General features: G+C 43.3%; 1 pseudogene; it reads left to right on the top strand.

Annotated features, from left to right (window-relative positions):
* Positions 1-7,483: 7,483 nt before the first annotated feature.
* Positions 7,484-9,746, top strand: LOC115476800 (annotated as a pseudogene).
* The last annotated feature ends 7,925 nt before the right edge of the window (positions 9,747-17,671 follow it).

Below are 17,671 nucleotides of genomic sequence, written 5' to 3'. Positions count from 1 at the left end.
GGGGGAGCGGCGGAAAGTGGGGAGCAGCGGGGGGGGGGGGGGGGGGGAAGGCCGCCCGTACAGGACGCCCCTGATGAGCGCCCTTGCCCCCTCCCGACCCTTTTTTTTTTTTTTTGTTTTGATTTGGGAGCCATGTGCTTGTGATTTGACTGTGTTTGACTGTTTGTGGCATGCGCAGAGCAGCTAACATAACGCTTGGCTGCTCTGCGCATGATTTGGGGGCCGATTAACGATGTGTATTGTGATTCTTTGATACATTGTACGTTTCTATACCGATCTGAGCATGTGTGACTTTTTTTTTTGGTGCATTCTTCGTTTTTTAAAAATCGTTAGGGCCTTTAACGATTTTGATTTTTTTACGTTTGCTTGATGCATCTACCCCTAATTGCATTTTTTTCTTTTCATGTTGTTTACTCCTAACTGGATTCTCTGTCAAGTAATTTAGGCAGGTAACTGAGTACAAAAGACTTAGATTTAGCCAGTGCCTTTCAGAACAGCTCAAGGTGAGTTCTAAGTTTGAACCTGAGGCAATGGAGAGTTAAAAGGATTTGCTTGAAATTACAAGGAGCATCTCTGTAGATTTGCTTTAATTAGTGCTTTAGGTTTGTCTAACAAAACCTATATCATACATTACAAACAATAGTGAAGAATAGCCACTAGCCTGAGAACCAGGGAAAGCCAGGGTTCAAATTCCACTTCCTGCTTCTTTTGATCTTGAACAAGTCACTTAAGCCACTTACCTCAGGTACAGACTTAGGGCCTCTCTTTTACCAAACCATGCTAGCGATTCCCATGCAGAAATGCTGACAAAGCCCATTCAAAGTGAATGGGCTTTGTTGGCATTGCTGAGCCAGGAATTGTTAGCATGGTTTAGTAAAAGAGGCCCTTAGAATATAAGCCATCCAGGGAATGGAAAATATCTATACTTGAATGTAACTCACCTTGAGCTACACCTAAACATCCAGGGGACGGTGTAAAGCCAGATTTGCGGGATCCCCGGGATCTTCCGGATCTAAGTACGACCTTAAGACTGGAGCGCGTCTTTGTTTGACAGCCGCTGCTGCTTACAGTACACTGCAGTGATCACCAGCTATAACCCAGTGCTGCGATTCTCTACTCTCCTCATTCCGTGGCGAATCTTCAAGGAGGTTAAACCAAGGAGGTGTAATAGACTGGAGTGGAAGTGAGCCTATCTAGTCCACTGTAAGTACGGAAGACTTTTGATTAATCTCTGTTTCTACTCCCCCGCTCAGCCGTCATTGCCATTCACTCAAAACACAGCAAGCAAACCTGTGAGCTGCTGCATCCCGTTGTTGTTCTTATTGTCGGTCCATCTGTAACAAGTACTGCCTAACACTGTTTTTGTTGGATAGGCAGTGCCTTACAAGGTGGAGGAGAAAAGACAAAATTGAATATCACTAAACAACTTCAAAAATTATTGTAGCTAGTAGAAACAGCAAATATAAATACAAAAAATATAATAAATTCTGTTGTTTGTGCTCATTTTTCTTCAGTGTGCTTCCTATACAATTCAGATGGCCAAATTTCAGTGAGAATATTCTGTTTCTGATGGGTTCATCTTAACTGGTTGTAATCTACCTTGGGAAGCCTGGTGTTTATAAAGACGATGGAATATACTGAAATTAAATGGAAGTAGAATTAAACTCTCCTTTCATTAAGGTACATGAAATCACATTTTCATCTGTTTTGTAGAAGTTTGCCTTTGGATTATTCTGTTTTGGAACATGCTTCAGGGGCAAGTGGGTTTATAACTCCAAATAAAAATAAATATTTTGTTTCATGCAGATCTCTTTTGTTTAAACATAACTAAATGGGCTATAAGCCCCAAATGCAGTCCAGTGGTTTTCTTATATTTTGTTCTTGTGATGTCTTATACTGTGCCAAAACTGAAAACTTATCTCCTTGAGGATAAATGAGGGGACATGGGATAAGCTTATCTGGTCCACAGGAGACAGTATCACTATAAAGTTTTAGCCGGCCCCCTACAACAGCCGTCTCCGTTTGTCAAAAACAATAGCAAAGTAGATTTGCATTCTCTCTTGTAAAGGGATGGGGGGGGGGGGGGGGGGGGGGAGAGAAGATCTAAGAGGAATTGTGGGGGGCTGGTGGAATTTTCAAGGTTCTGTGAAGGGGAGGGTTATTTTCAAAATATATTTTGTCATTACTGCAGAAGCTGCTTTGTTATTTCAAGTGCTGTATTGTGGTTTTCATTGGAGCACTAGATGCCTTGCTTTTTTTCTTCATGACGACAATAAAGATAGTCCTCTATAAACATACTTGCAAAAGTTTTGATGCTATGTGTGTCATTTTTTTAAATTAGACAAAAATGTCATTTATTTTAAAGCTTTCACTATGAACATAACATAAAATTTTAAATCAGCAAAATAGCATTAAAAATTATTGTACCTGCTAGACACAGCAGAAACTCTCTTTGCATATGTCCAAAACTTTCTGGAAGGGCTGCTCACACCTAAATCCAGCTGTATTCATTGTCTGAGGGGCAGCATACACCTAGATTCGACTCTGTTTCTCATCAGAAGGGCCACATACACCAGGATCCTGGTGTAATTGGGATCAGAAGGGCCGCAAACACCAGGATCCTGGTGTATTTTCAATCACAAGGGATGAATACTACTACTACTATTTATGATTTCTATAGCGCTACAAGGCATACGCAGCGCTGTACACCATACACAAAAAGACAGTCCCTGCTCAAAGAGCTTACAATCTAGTTAAGACAGACAGAACAATTAAGGGTAAGGGAATAAGGAGGTGAGGATAAGGACAGGGCAAGTGAGTAGTGGTTAGGATTCAAAAGCAGTGGTAAAGAGGTGGCCTTTAAGTTTGGACTTGAAAACGGCCAAAGACGGGGCTAGACGTACAGGCTCGGGAAGTCTATTCCAGTCTTTTTTCGATCACAAGGGCCGAATACACCAGGATCCTGGTGTACTTTCAATCAGAAGGGTCGAATACACCAGGATGGTGTATTTTTGATCAGAAGAGATGAATACACCAGGATCCTGATGTACTTTCGAACAGAAGGGCCAAATAAGTACATAAGTACATAAGCATCACCATGCTGGGAACAGACCAAGGGTCCATTTTGGCCACTGTCACCGACAGTGGCCAAAAGAATAAGCAATTTGTCCCGGCCATCCTAGAAATACTGTATTAGTCCCTTGTCCATTCAATAACATTCTATGGCTTTTTATTTTATTTGTTTGTAGCATTTGTATCCCACATTTTCCCACCAGTTTGCAGGCTCAATGTGGCTTACATTATGCTGTAATGGCGATCACCATTGCCTGGTGAGGAATTACAAATGATATTGCATTAAGGTACATACATGGTAAAGTGGAATACAGAGTGGTATTGCAAAGAGTTTCTGCTTGATAGAGTAGGTTATACCGTAAGTTAAATAGTCAGTTATAGAAGAACGTTTCCAGCATGAGAAATAAAGTGATAGTGCGTACTGCATATCTTATATTGGTAGCAACGAGGTAGTCAGTTTGGTATAAAGAGATTGGTTATGTCTAGGTCGTGTGACGTCTGGTTGTCTGGCATTTAAGAAGGATCGTTATAGTATGTCTTCTTGAATAGGTCCGTTTTCAGTAGTTTTCGGAAGATTGTTAGGTTGTTCATTGTTTTTATGGTCTTTGGTAGTGCGTTCCAGAGCTGAGTGCATATATGGTTTTATATTTAAGTCCTTTACAGCTGGGATAGTGGAGATTCAGGAATGTGCGCACTGATTTGTGTTCCTAGTTGGCAGATCTATGAGGTCGGACATGTAGATCGGGGCTTCTCCGTGAACGATTTTGTGGACCAGAGTGCAGACTTTGAACGCAATTCGTTCTTTTAGTGGGAGCCAATGTAGTTTTTCTCTTAATGGTTTGGCGCTTTCATATTTCGTTTTTCCAAATATGAGTCTAGCTGCTGTGTTTTGGGCAGTTTGAAGCTTCTTGATGATTTGTTCTTTGCATCCGGCATAAATGGCATTACAGTAATCTAGGTGGCTTAGTACTATTGATTGTACCAGGCTGCGGAATATTTCCCTTGAGAGAAAGGTTTAATTCTTTTGAGTTTCCACATTGAGTGGAACATTTTCTTTGCTGTGTTTTTCGCATGGTTTTCGAGTGTGAGATTTCGGTCAATTGTTACTCCAAGGATTTTCAGACTGTCTGAGACAGGAAGGGTGTAGTCTGGGGTGATTATGGTGGTGGGTTTGTTCGTGTTGTATTGTGAGGAGAGAATGAAACTGTGTTTTTTCTGCGTTTAGCTTTAGTTGGAATGCGTCCGCCCATGAGTTCATTATTTGGAGGCTGTAATCGATTTCATTTGTGATTTTGGTTGGGTCGTGTTTGAAGGGGATGTAAATAGTGACATCGTCTGCTTAGATGTAAGGGTTGAGTCCTTGATTAGATAGCGATTTGGCTAGAGGTGTCATCATTAGGTTAAAGAGGGTTGGTGAAAGTGGTGATCCTTGGGGTACTCCGCATTCAGGTTTCCATGGTGGTGACGTTTTTGAATTTGCTATCACTTGATATGATCTTGTGGTTAGGAATCCGTTGAACCAGTTGAGCACGTTTCCTCCAATCCCAAAGTACTCTAGTATGTTCGATAATATTTGGTGGCTGACCATGTCGAATGCACTGGACATGACAAATTGCAGGAGAAGTACATTACTGCCAGTTGCAATTGCTTGTTTGAATTTGGTTAGGAGAGTGACTAGCACTGTTTCGGTGCTGTAGTTAGATCGGAATCCTGGTTGTGATTCGTGTAATATTGTGAATTTGTTCAGGTAGTCGGTGAGTTGTTTGGTTACCATACTTTCCATTAGTTTGACTACCAGAGGAATGGATGCTATTGGGCGGTAGTTGGTTGTGTCGTTTGCTTTTTTTCTTTAAATCTTTGGGTATAGGGATGAGTAGTATGCTTCCTTTGTCCTTGGGGAAAAGTCCATGTTGTAGCAAGTGATTCAAGTGTAGCGTGAGGTCTGTTATGAAGCATTGGGGGGCAGATTTTATTAGGTTGTTGGGACATATATCCAGTTTACAGTGGGATTTGGCAACTTTTTTTGATTGCTTGGGAGATGGCTTCTTCGGTTAGAAGATCAAAGTTTATCCAGATTTGATCTGCTGGGCATTCATCGGGGGTTGGGTCCAAGCAATTAATGAATTTTTTGTGGTCAGTGGTATTGAGTGGTAATGTGGATCGTAGTTTTATAATTTTCTCATTGAAATATTTGGCGAGGTTGTCAGCTGATGGGGTGTCTGTGCTGGTTGTGGTGACCGGTGTGGTGTCTATTTACGAGTTGATAAAGTTTATGTGCGTCTTTGTAGTCTGGTCCTATTTTGGTTTTGTAGTATGTCCTTTTGGTTTGTCTTATTGTATATTTGTATTTTCTTTGCATTTGTTTCCATGCATTAAGTGTGTATTCATTTTCAGTTTTTTCCATGCTCTCTCTAGTCTCCTAACTTGCGTTTTTAGTGTTTTCAGTTCTTTGTTGAACCATGGTATTGAGTTGTGTCTTTGTGTGGTTCTTGTTTGTAATGGTGCGATTTTGTCTAGTGTGTTCCTGCATCTTTCGTCCCAGTTAAGTAGGAAATGATTGGAGTCTGTTTGTTCTATCCATTCGTTTTTGTAGATCTCTTGCCAGAATGTTACAGGGTCGATTTTGCCTCTCATGATGTAGGTTTTGCGTTCGTGTTTGGGGTATGTGTCTTTCTTCCGCCATTGAAGAATTAGGTTTAATTTGTGGTGATCTGACCACGGTATGTCTGTCCATTTTGCCTCTGGGAAGCCGTCCAACCCTTTTTTGAAGTCCGCTAAGTTAACTGCCTTAACCACCTTTTCCGGCAGCGAATTCCAGAGTTCACACGTTGCGCGAAGAAAATTTCCTACGATTCGTTTTAAATTTATCACCCTGCAGCTTCATTACATGCCCCCTTGTCCTAATATTTTTGGAAAGCGTAAACAGACGCTCCACATCGACCCATTCTATTCCACTCATTATCTTATAGACCTCTATCATATCTCCTGGTGTATTCAGCCCTTCTGATCGAAAATACACCAGGATCCTGGTGTATTTGGCCCTTCTGATCGTGCTGACTTCTACATGCCTTCCTAGCCAGAAAGTTAAATTCAAAATGGTTCCTCTTTTATATGGTTAGTGATGTCAGAGGCTATCTATCCCGGATGAAAGACCTGGTTAAGGACATCCTAAAAGAAATGACTCCATTCGATTGATTGTAGAATAGTGCATTTAAAATTGTTTACAATGTCCGCACGGGCATTTAAGGCAATATACCACATGATCAGAAACGCATGTAGAATGGGTTCTAAGGATATATTTTCTATGGTCCTATGCCTGTGTAACAAAATATACGTTGGCCAGACATCTAGAAAATTGACCAATCGTTTAACTGAACATAGAAGTGCATTACATGTTGATAAAATTGGATCACCACTAGTGGGACACTGTAAACAATATGGCCACAGTTTTGATCATTTTAAATGCACTATTCTACAATCAATCCACCGATCTAGTAGGGGTGGGGATTATTGTAGAACACTTCTGCAGCAGGAACAGAAGTGGCTTTTTTGACTCAAATCACTTGAACCACAAGGACTTAACACATGTATTGAATGGAGTAATTTGTTTTAGGACGTCCTTAACCAGGTCTTTCATTCGGGATAGTTAGCCTCTGACATCACTAACTGTATAAAAGGGGAACCATTTTGAATTTAACTTTCTGGCTAGGAAGGCACGTAGAAGTCAGCAAGAGCCTGTTTCATGTACTGTGTTATATTGACTTTATGATTGATAGCGCTACTGTGCTACTTTAAGAGATGTCTCTTTACCTGTATTCTCCATTTGCAGAAATAACCCCGTCACTTAGACCCTGAAGCAGTGGCACGAAACGCTGGCCATCGTCGGCTAGTGGTGAGGGGGAGAAAAAACCTGCTCCACTACTAGAGGTTACAACGTGCCGGTAGCGTTATATGATTGGAAGATAAGTTTTTTTTCAGTTTGTATTAACTATATTGCGTGTAGCCAGTGTTTAAAATCTAGATATAAGCAATGAGAATTCTAACTTGATTGCAATAAGAACGATAGAGACAACTAGCTACCCGTCTTTAGATCAAAGGTTTTTTTGGCCAATGATGAACAGAGGACCAAATTGGAGTCCACTTAAGCTCTATTAGATCATGTTAATCTAGGAGCTCTGTGAGGCCCTTTTTCCTTTGACAATTTTTTTTTGTTACATTTGTACCCCGCGCTTTCCCACTCATGGCAGGCTCAATGCAGCTATGGAGGGTTAAGTGACTTGCCCAGAGTCACAAGGAGCTGCCTGTGCCTGAAGTGGGAATCGAACTCAATTCCTCAGTTCCCCAGGACCAAAGTCCACCACCCTAACCACTAGACCACTCCTAACATTCATACAGAGTTTTTGCTGCTGCCATGGCCGTGTTGCTGGAGACGATGCCAGGAGCTCTTGTCATTGATTAATACACAGAGGAGAGACCGAGAGCCTATTTGAATTTCCTGAAGTTTTGCAAAATCAAGTACTATAATTACTGTCTCATTCATAATGTTCAGCGGGACTTTATCATACAAACTGGTGACCCGCTGGGGACTGGTTGAGGAGGAGAATCTGTCTTCTGTAAACTTTATGGGGACGAAGCTAGGTATTTTGAGGCGGAAAAAACACCGAGAATCAAACACAAGAAGAAAGGAACAGTGTCCATGGTGAACAATGGAAATGACCAGCACAGATCTCAGTTTCTCATAACCACAGGAGAAAATCTAGATTATCTTGATGGTGGCCACACAGTGTTTGGAGAGGTGACAGAGGGCATGGACATACTAAAGAAAATTAATGAAACCTTTGTCAAAGACTTTTTTCCTTATCAAGACATCAGGATAAATCATACTGTGATTCTGGATGATCCATATGACGATCCTCCTGACTTGCCAGTTCCTGATAAGTCACCAGAGCCCACCAAGGAGCAACTAGATAGTGGCCGAATAGGAGCAGATGAAGAGATTGAGGATTCCAAAGGAAGATCTGCTGAAGAAATAGATGAAATCCTGGCAGAAAAAGAATCAAAAACTCAAGCTGTTCTCTTGGAAATGATTGGAGATTTGCCTGATGCCGATATCAAGCCCCCCGAGAATGTGCTGTTTGTCTGTAAACTCAATCTGGTAACCACGGACAAGGACCTGGAGATCATTTTCTCATGATTTGGACCTTACATTAGAGAACCATGCAAAAATCACAACAAAGAAAATGTTCCATTCCATGTGGAAACTCAAAAGAATTAAGCCTTTCTTCCCAAGAGAAGCATTTTGCAGACTGGTGCAATCATTGGTATTATGCCAGCTAGACTACTGCAATGCCATCTATGTTGGGTGCAAAGAACAAATTATCAAAAAACTTCAAACTGCACAGAACACGGCAGCCAGACTCATATTTGGCAAAATGAAATATGAAAGTGCCAGTCCCTTACGAGAAAAACTACACTGGCTCCCTAAAAGAACGTATTGCTTTTAAGGTTTGCACCCTGGTTCATAAGATCATACACAGTGAGGCTCCAGGATATATGTCAGACCTTATTGACCTACCAACTAGGAACTCTATCAGCTCATCATGTACATTCCTGAATCTCCACTACCCAAACTGTAAGGGACTGAAATATAAATTAACATATGCATCCAGCTTCTCCTACATATGCACGCAAATCTGGAATGAATTACCAAAATCCATAAAAATAACACACGACACAGTGTCCTTCCGTAAACTATTGAAAACTTATTTAAGAAAGCATACAATAACAAATTATCCTAAATGCAAATTAACAAAACGCAACTATACAACATGTATTTTCTATATCTCAACTGTTTTTGCTAATTATCTTGATTTCCAGTTTAATGATCCTAATTGTTCAAGCTATTTTTGTCATGAACAATGTTTAACCTATTACCTTTAGCTCTTATCATAGGACGAACTTTCCTCCTGTAACCCAACCTAATCTGTCCCTCTACCTCAACTATGTATTTCTCCTATCTGGAACTGGTATTCACCACTTACGGAACTATGTAAGTCACATTGAGCCTGCAAATAGGTGGGAAAATGTGGGATACAAATGTTATAAATAAATAAATAGCTGTGAAATTATTTGTGACTGGAAGACTGGAGAATCTCTTTGCTATGCTTTCATTGAATTTGAAAAGGAAGAAGACTGTGAAAAAGTTTACTTTAAGATGGACAGTGTGCTCATAGATGACCGTTGAATACATGTGGATTTTAGCCAGTCTGTTGCTAAAGTGAAATGGAAAGGAAAAGGTGGAAAGTACACCAAAAATGATTTTAAGGAGTATGAAAAAGACCTAGATAAGCATTCCAAGCTTGCTCTGAAAGACAAGGTGAAACCAAAACAAGACATTAAATATGACCTAGTTTTTAAAGAAGAGATGGAGGATTCCAGTGCAAGCCACCGAAATGCAAATAGAAAACACAAGAATGAAAAAACGCACCACTATGCCAGTGAGGAAGATGAAAGGAGAATAAAAAAAATCCAAGAATGCTGAGAAGGAGCTGCGGCATCAGAGGTCTGCAGAAGAGTTTTGTAATGAGAAGCGAAGGAAAGACAGATACAGCAGCCCAGGTCGTAGCCAGTCACATGATCGCAACGGCCACTCCAGTTCACACATAGTAACATAGTAGATGACGGCAGAGAAAGACCTGTACGGTCCATCCAGTCTGCCCACAAGATAAACTCATATGTGCTACTTTGTGTGTATACTTGACCTTGATTTGTTATCTGCCATTTTCAGGGCACAGACCGTAGAAGTCTGCCCAGCACTAGCCCCACCTCCCACCACATCTCCGCTAAGCTTCTGAGGATCCATTCCTTCTGAACAGGATTCCTTTATGCTTATCCCACGTATTTTTTAATTCCGTTACCATTTTCAACTCCACCACCGCCCGCGGGAGGGCATTCCAAGTACCTACCACTCCCTCCGTGAAAAAATACTTCCTGACATTTTTCTTGAGTATGCCCCCCCTTCAATCTCATTTCATGTCCTCTAGTTCTACCACCTTCCCATCTACGGAAAAGGTTCATTTGCGGATTAATACCTTTCAAATATTTGAGCGTCTGTATTATATCACCCGTTTCTCCTTTCCTCCAGGGTATACATGTTCAGGTCAGCAAGTCTCTCCTCATACATCTTGTAACGCAAATCCCATACCATTTTTGCAGCTTTTCTTTGCATTGCTTCAATTCTTTTTACATCCTTAGCAAGATACTGCCTCCAAAACTGAACACAATACTCCAGGTGGGGCCTCACCAACGACTTATACAGGAGCATCAACACCCCTTTTCTTCTGCTGGTCACGTCTCTCTCTATACAGCCTAGCAACCTTCTAGCTACGGCCACGGCCTTGTCACACTGTTTCGTCGCCTTCAGATCCTCAGATACTATCACCCCAAGATCCCTCTCCCCGTATGTACATATCAGACTCTCACTGCTTAACACATACGTCTCCTGTGGATTTCTACTCCCAGTGCATCACTTTACATTTCTTCGCATTGAATTTTAATTGCCAAACCTTAGACTATTCTTCTAGCTTCTGTGGATCCTTTTTCATGTTTACCACTCCCTCCTGGGTGTCCACTCTGTTACAAATCTTAGTATCGTCCGCATAAAGGCAAACTTTACCTTCTACAGATACAGAGAGGAGACCCATGAGAGGGAGCAGGATAGACAGCGAGACAGCAGTCCAAAAAAGTCAAAAGATAGAGAGCGGTCTAAATATAACCACCTAAATTTCTGGAAATCACTAAAAACCAACCTGTTTAAAAAGGCATACCCTACCAATCCAACTTAAATGCCTAATCTATGCAAGACAACCAAACTAAAACACGTAATGGACATAACACAACTCTTCCATTATCCGATTGCCTAATGTGGCTGTGCCACATGAACTTGATCTTACCACAACATCACCCTGTATTTGTTCACACCGGAGCCTGCAAAGGTGTCTCCGGTACTATGTAAGCCACATTGAGCCTACAAATAGGTGGGAAAATGTGGGATACAAATGTAACAAATAAATAAGGCATGAGCTAAAACCAAAATCCTTGTCTCTCTCCCATATGTCTTAGTTTAATTTCTATTATATGTTGATTAGGACTGATGCCTGCTGGGGGAGACCCTGTGTTACTGAATAGAAACACATAAAAGCAAAAGCAGAAGCAGTCTTCCAGGTACAGTGTCATCCTACTTCCAGGGCATCTCTGAGAAGCAGGCACAATAAAAAGTGTTAGTTGGCTACAGCATTGAAACAATTTAACCAAAGATTGATACTGTTCATCAAGATTGATAATCTCAAAAATACCAAATACCAAAAATATATGTGATCTGTGACTATCAATTCTCAATGACTCAAATGCACTTAATCTTGCAGCTTCACACTCCAGCTTGCCAGATGATTCCAACGGTCCCGTTTCGTTCATCTTCCTCAGGGAACCATGCAGCAAAGAGTTTTAAAATCGATTGTTACCTAAATGCTAGTTTGAGTTTTCTCCAGCATTTAGGTAACAATCGATTTTAAAACTCCACTAGTGCAGCCGCCTTTGATGGAGACCCTAAATCACTGAATAATATTCTGAGCTCAGTGTAAAAGGATAAACTTTTCCTCAACTCGGATCTGGTTTTGCATATGCTTCTTCAGGAAGAAAGGCAATTGGGAGAAGAATCCCAGCAAACAACTCTCAGGGTAACCATCAAAAGACTACAATATTTTACGATGATATGAACTGGATATGGCTCTGTCATACAATTTTGGAAAGTCAGCATTCATCCTACCAGAAGAGGACTAATATGAGAGATAAGCGATTTAGTTTCATCTATAGTATTTGGAGCATTATATTAGCGATAGCATTTTTGTTATGGACTATATTGCTCTATTTTTCATCTGTCATGGACTATCATGCGCTATCCATATATATATATATATATATATATATATATATATATATATATATTTGTGTTTTCATCAATATTGAATGGAGGTATTTGGGCTTCTAATTGATAAAAGTTTGATATTCTCTAACATTTTTCAGTAATCTGATGGTAGTGGTTTGACCAATTATTATTGGTGCTGCATTTGGAACATTCCAAGTCAGTTTTCACTTGCCTCACATTATGCGTGATCACACTGGTGAACTAAGCACATTGTATTGTAAATTTATTTTATTTTTAAATATAATTTGGAATATGTAGGTATGTTAGGATATGTCATAATTAGGGGTATTTCGTTTATATAGGGCTATTTTTATTTTTTATATTAAATTTTAACTGCCAGACCCTTGACCATTTTTCTCACTTTTGGAGATCCCTTTTCATGGTTTCTACTCTGTTATGATTCGGCTGGATAGGCAGGGGAATGTTTGGGACTCACTCCTGATTGGCTTGTGAGGGGCTGAGCCAGCAGACGTCAGAAGCCTGATCCATTTAAGCCTGCCTTTCCCCTGCAATCATTGCTTTGGCATTGATTGCTCTGCTTTCCAAAAATACTAGGACTAAGGTGGACACAATGAAACTACAAAGTAGTAAATTTAAAACGAATCAGAGAAAATATTTCTTCATTCAGCATGTAATTTGTTGTCTCTGGAATTTGTTGCCAGAGAATGTGGTAAAAGCAGTTAGCTTAGTGGCGTTTAAAAAAGGTTTGGATAGCTTCCAAGAAGAAAAGTCCATAAGCCATTATTAAAATGGACTTGGGAATATCCACTGCTTATTTCTGGGATAAGCCCCAATAGCTTCACTGGACTACACAGGCCAATCTGGAAGAGAGCAGACCAGCATCCCATCCACCTTGCCAGTCCCTGCAAAAGGACTGTGCCCACTGAAAAAATTGCTCTGCCAGCCTTCACCAGGCTGATACCCTAAAACCTACATCTGCCTCCAGTTTTTGCCTTGTGTTCTGGTAGCTTCAGCACTTCAGCCTTCTAAAAGCTCTTGATAAACTTATCCAAGTTTCAAGTTTTATTACTGTTTGATATACCGCACATCAGAGGGATTTTCAGAGCGGTTTACAAAAACAAAAATATAGTAAAGAGAAAAGGAACAAACAGGAACTACATTTTGTCAATAGGATACAGAGTAAAGTGAAAGGCAGGCACTCATGCTGACATCGGAAACCATTTCCCAGGTTAAAGTTTCCAAAGGGAGTTGGTTAGGAAAAGTGTCTTTAAATAGGAACATCTTTAGGCCAGATTAAAAATTTTCTAAGGATCGTTCAAGATGGGAGGGCAGGGCATTCCATAAGGGCCATTCATGCTAAAGATTTTGGTCCTGAAAGCGAAGTTACTTACCTGTAGCAGGTATTCTCCGAGGACAGCAGGCTGATTGTTCTCACTGATGGGTGACGTCCGACGGCAGCCCCAGGATCAGAGATCTTCCTAGCAACAAAGTTTGCTAGCCCTCGCGCGCACATGCGCGACCATCTTCCTGCCCGTAACGCAAGCGTGCTCCTCAGTCAAGTAGAAAGCAAAGACAAGGGAAGACGCAACTCCAAAGGGGAGGTGGGCGGGTTTGTGAGAACAATCAGCCTGCTGTCCTCGGAGAATACTTGCTACAGGTAAGTAACTTCGCTTTCTCCGAGGACAAGCAGGCTGCTTGTTCTCACTGATGGGGTATCCCTAGCCCCCAGGCTCACTCAAAACAACAAACATTGGTCAACTGGGCCTCGCAATGGCGAGGACAAAACTGAGATTGACCTAAGTAGAAACAACTAACTGAGAGTGCAGCCTGGAACAGAATAAAAAATGGGCCTAGTGGGGTGGAGTTGGATTCTAAACCCCAAACAGATTCTGCAGCACCGACTGCCCGAACCGACTGTCGCGTCAGGTATCCTGCTGTAGGCAGTAATGAGATGTGAATGTGTGGACAGATGACCACGTCGCAGCCTTGCAAATCTCTTCAATAGTGGCTGACTTCAAGTGGGCCACTGACGCTGCCATGGCTCTATGAGCCGTGACATGACCCTCAAGAGTCAGCCCAGCCTGGGCGTAAGTGAAGGAAATACAATCTGCTAGCCAATTGGATATAGTGCATTTCCCCACAGCCACTCCCCCTCCTGTTGGGATAAAAAAAAAACAAACATTTGGGCGGACTGTCTGAATGGTCTTGTCCGCTCCAGATAGAAGGCCAATGTTCGCTTGCAGTCCAATGTGTGCAACTGACGTTCAGCAGGACAGGGAAAGAATGTTGGCAAGACAATTGACTGGTTTAGATGGAACTCCGACACCACCTTGGGCAAGAACTTAGGGTTAGTGCGGAGGACGACGCTGTTATGATGAAATTTAGTATAAGGAGCATGAGCTACCAAGGCTTGAAGCTCACTGACTCTACGAGCTGAAGTGACTGCCACCAAGAAAATGACCTTCCAGGTCAAGTACTTCAGATGGCAGGAATTCAGTGGCTCAAAAGGAGGTTTCATCAGCTGGGTGAGAACGACATTGAGATCCTATGACACAGTAGGAGGCTTGATAGGGGGCTTTGACAAAAACAAACCTCTCATGAAGCGAACAACTAAAGGCTGTCCCGAGATAGGCTTACCCTCTACACAATAATGAAAAGCACTAATTGCGCTAAGGTGAACCCTTACAGAGTTGGTCTTGAGACCAGACTCGGACAAGTGCAGAAGGTATTCACGCAGGGTCTGTGTAGGACAAGAACGAAGATCTAGGGCCCTGCTGTCACACCAGACAGCAAACCTCTTCCATTTGAAAGAATAACACCTCTTCGTGGAATCTTTTCTGGAAGCAAGCAAGACTCGGGAGACACCTTCAGAAAGACCCAAGAAGGCAAAGTCTACACTCTCAACATCCAAGCCGTGAGAGCCAGGGACTGGAGGTTGGGATGCAGAAGCGCCCCCTCGTTCTGAGTGATGAGGATTGGAAAACACTCCAATCTCCACGGTTCTTCTGAGGACAACTCCAGAAAAAGAGGGAACCAGATCTGACGCGGCCAGAAGGGAGCGATCAGAATCATGGTTCCACGATCCTGCTTGAGTTTCAGCAAAGTCTTCCCTACCAAGGGTATGGGAGGATATGCATACAGGAGGCCGTTCCCCCAATAAAGGAGAAAGGCATCTGACGCTAGTCTGCCGTGGGCCTGAAGTCTGGAACAGAACTGAGGGACCTCGTGATTGATCTGAGTGGCAAAAAGATCTACCAAGTGGGTGCCCCACGCTTGGAAGATCTTGTGTACTACTCTCGAGTTGAGAGACCACTCGTGAGGTTGCATTATCCTGCTCAACCTGTCGGTCGGACTGTTGTTTATGCCTGTCAGATACGTGGCTTGGAGAAACATGCTGTGCTGGTGAGCCCGAAGCCACATCCTGACGGCTTCCTGACACAGGGGGCGAGATTCGGTGCCCCCCTGCTTGTTGATGTAGTACATAGCAACCTGATTGTCTGTCTGAATTTGAATAATTTGATAAGACAGACGATCTCTGAAAGCCTTTAACGCGTTCCAGATCGCTCGTAACTCCAGGAGATTGTTCTGAAAACCTGCTTCCTGGAGGGACCAACATCCTTGGGTGTGGAGCCCATCGACATGAGCTCCCCACCCCCAGAGGGACGTATCTGTAGTCAGCACTTTTTGTGGCTGAGGAATTTGAAAGGGACTTCCCAAGGTCAAATTGGAGCGAATTGTCCACCAATGTAGGGATTTGAGAAAAACTGTGGACAGTTGGATCACGTCCTCTAGATCCCCTGTGGCTTGAAACCACTGGGAAGCTAGGGTCCATTGAGCTGATCTCATGTGAAGACGGGCCATGGGAGTCACATGAACTGTGGAGGCCACGTGGCTGAGCAATCTCAACATCTGCCGAGCTGTGATCTGCTGAGACGCTCGTACCCAGGAAACAAGAGAAAGAAGATTGTCTGCCCTTGCCTCGGGAAGGTAGGCATGAGCTGTCTGGGAATCCAGCAGAGCTCCTATGAATTGTAGTCATTGAACTGGAAGAAGGTGGGACTTTGGATAATTTATCACAAACCCTAGTAGCTCCAGGAGTCGAATAGTCATCCGCATGGACTGTAGAGCTCCTGCCTCCGAGGTGTTCTTCACCAGCTAATCGTCGAGATAAGGGAACACATGCACTCCCAGTCTGCGTAGAGACGCCGCCACGACTGCCAGGCATTTTGTGAACACTCTGGGCTCAGAGGCGAGACCAAAGGGTAGCACACAATACTGAAAATGCTGTGTTCCCAGACGGAATCGAAGATACTGCCTGTGAGCTGGTAGTATCGGGATTCGAGTATAAGCATCCTTTAAGTCCAGATAGCATAGCCAATCATGTTTCTGAATCATGGGAAGAAGGGTGCCCAGGGAACGCATCCTGAACTTTTCTTGGACCAGATATTTGTTCAGTGCCCTTAGGTCTAGGATGGGACGCATCCCCCCTGTTTTCCTTTCCACAAGGAAGTACCTGGAATAGAATCCCAGCCCTTCCTGCCCCGGTGGCATGGGCTCGACCGCATTGGTGCTGAGAAGGGCGGAGAGTTCCTCTGCTGGAAGCTGAAGGACTGAGCTCCTGGTGTGCAATTTGGAGGGTTGGAGATCAAATTGAGGGCGTATCCTAGCCGGACTATTTGGAAAACTTTAACCTCCCTCCTATCGGCAGATCGTCCGGCATGGACACTTTTATATCGGCTATGCTCGCCTGGAGCCAGTCAAAAGCCCGTCCCTTGCTTTTGCTGGGGAGCTGCAGGGGCCTGTTGGGGCGCACGCTGTTGACGTGAACCAGCGCACTGGGGCTTAGCCTGAGCAGGCTGGCGGGCAGGTGGATTGTACCTACGCTTATTATAAGCGTAGGGAGCATTCCTCCTCCCCCCATAAAAACGTCTACCTGTTGAGGTAGATGCTGAAGGCGTCCGGTGGGAGAGTTTGTCGAAGGCGGTGTCCCGCTGGTAGAGCTTCTCTACCACCTGTTCGACCTTCTCGCCAAAAATGTTATCCCCCCCCCCCCCCCCCCGGCAAGGAGCATCCGCAATCTGCTGCTGGACTCTATTCTCCAGGTCAGAGGCACGCAGCCATGAGAGTCTGCGCATCACTATACCTTGAGCAGCGGCCCTGGACACAACATCAAAAGTGTTGTAAACACCCCTGGACAGGAATTTGCGACATGCCTTCAGCTGCCTGGCCACCTCCTGAAAAGGCTTGGCCTGCTCCGACGGGAGCTTATCGACCAAGTCCATCAGCTGCCGCACATTGTTCCGCAAGTGGATGCTCGTGTAGAGCTGGTACAACTGGATCTTGGACACGAGCATAGAAGAATGGTAGGCCTTCCTCCCAAAAGAGTCCAGAGTCCTAGACTCCCGCCCCGGGGGCGCCGAGGCGTAATCCCTAGTACTCTTGGCTCTCTTGAGAGCCGAATCCATAACTCCAGAGTCATGAGGCAACTGGGTCCCCGTGGATCAGATACTAGGACTCAATCTTTTTGGGAATAGAGGGGTTATTGTTTCGCCCAGTTCGCCAGCAATGTCTGTTTCAGGACATTATGCAGGGGAACAGTGGACGACTCCTTAGGTGGCGAAGGATAGTCCAGGACCTCGAACATCTCAGCCATGG

Source organism: Microcaecilia unicolor, chromosome 8, assembly GCF_901765095.1.
Source record: "Microcaecilia unicolor chromosome 8, aMicUni1.1, whole genome shotgun sequence".
Classification (NCBI taxonomy): domain Eukaryota; kingdom Metazoa; phylum Chordata; class Amphibia; order Gymnophiona; family Siphonopidae; genus Microcaecilia; species Microcaecilia unicolor.
The sequence above is the reverse complement of the archived record's forward strand: the minus strand, read 5'-3'. Positions and strand labels throughout refer to the sequence as shown.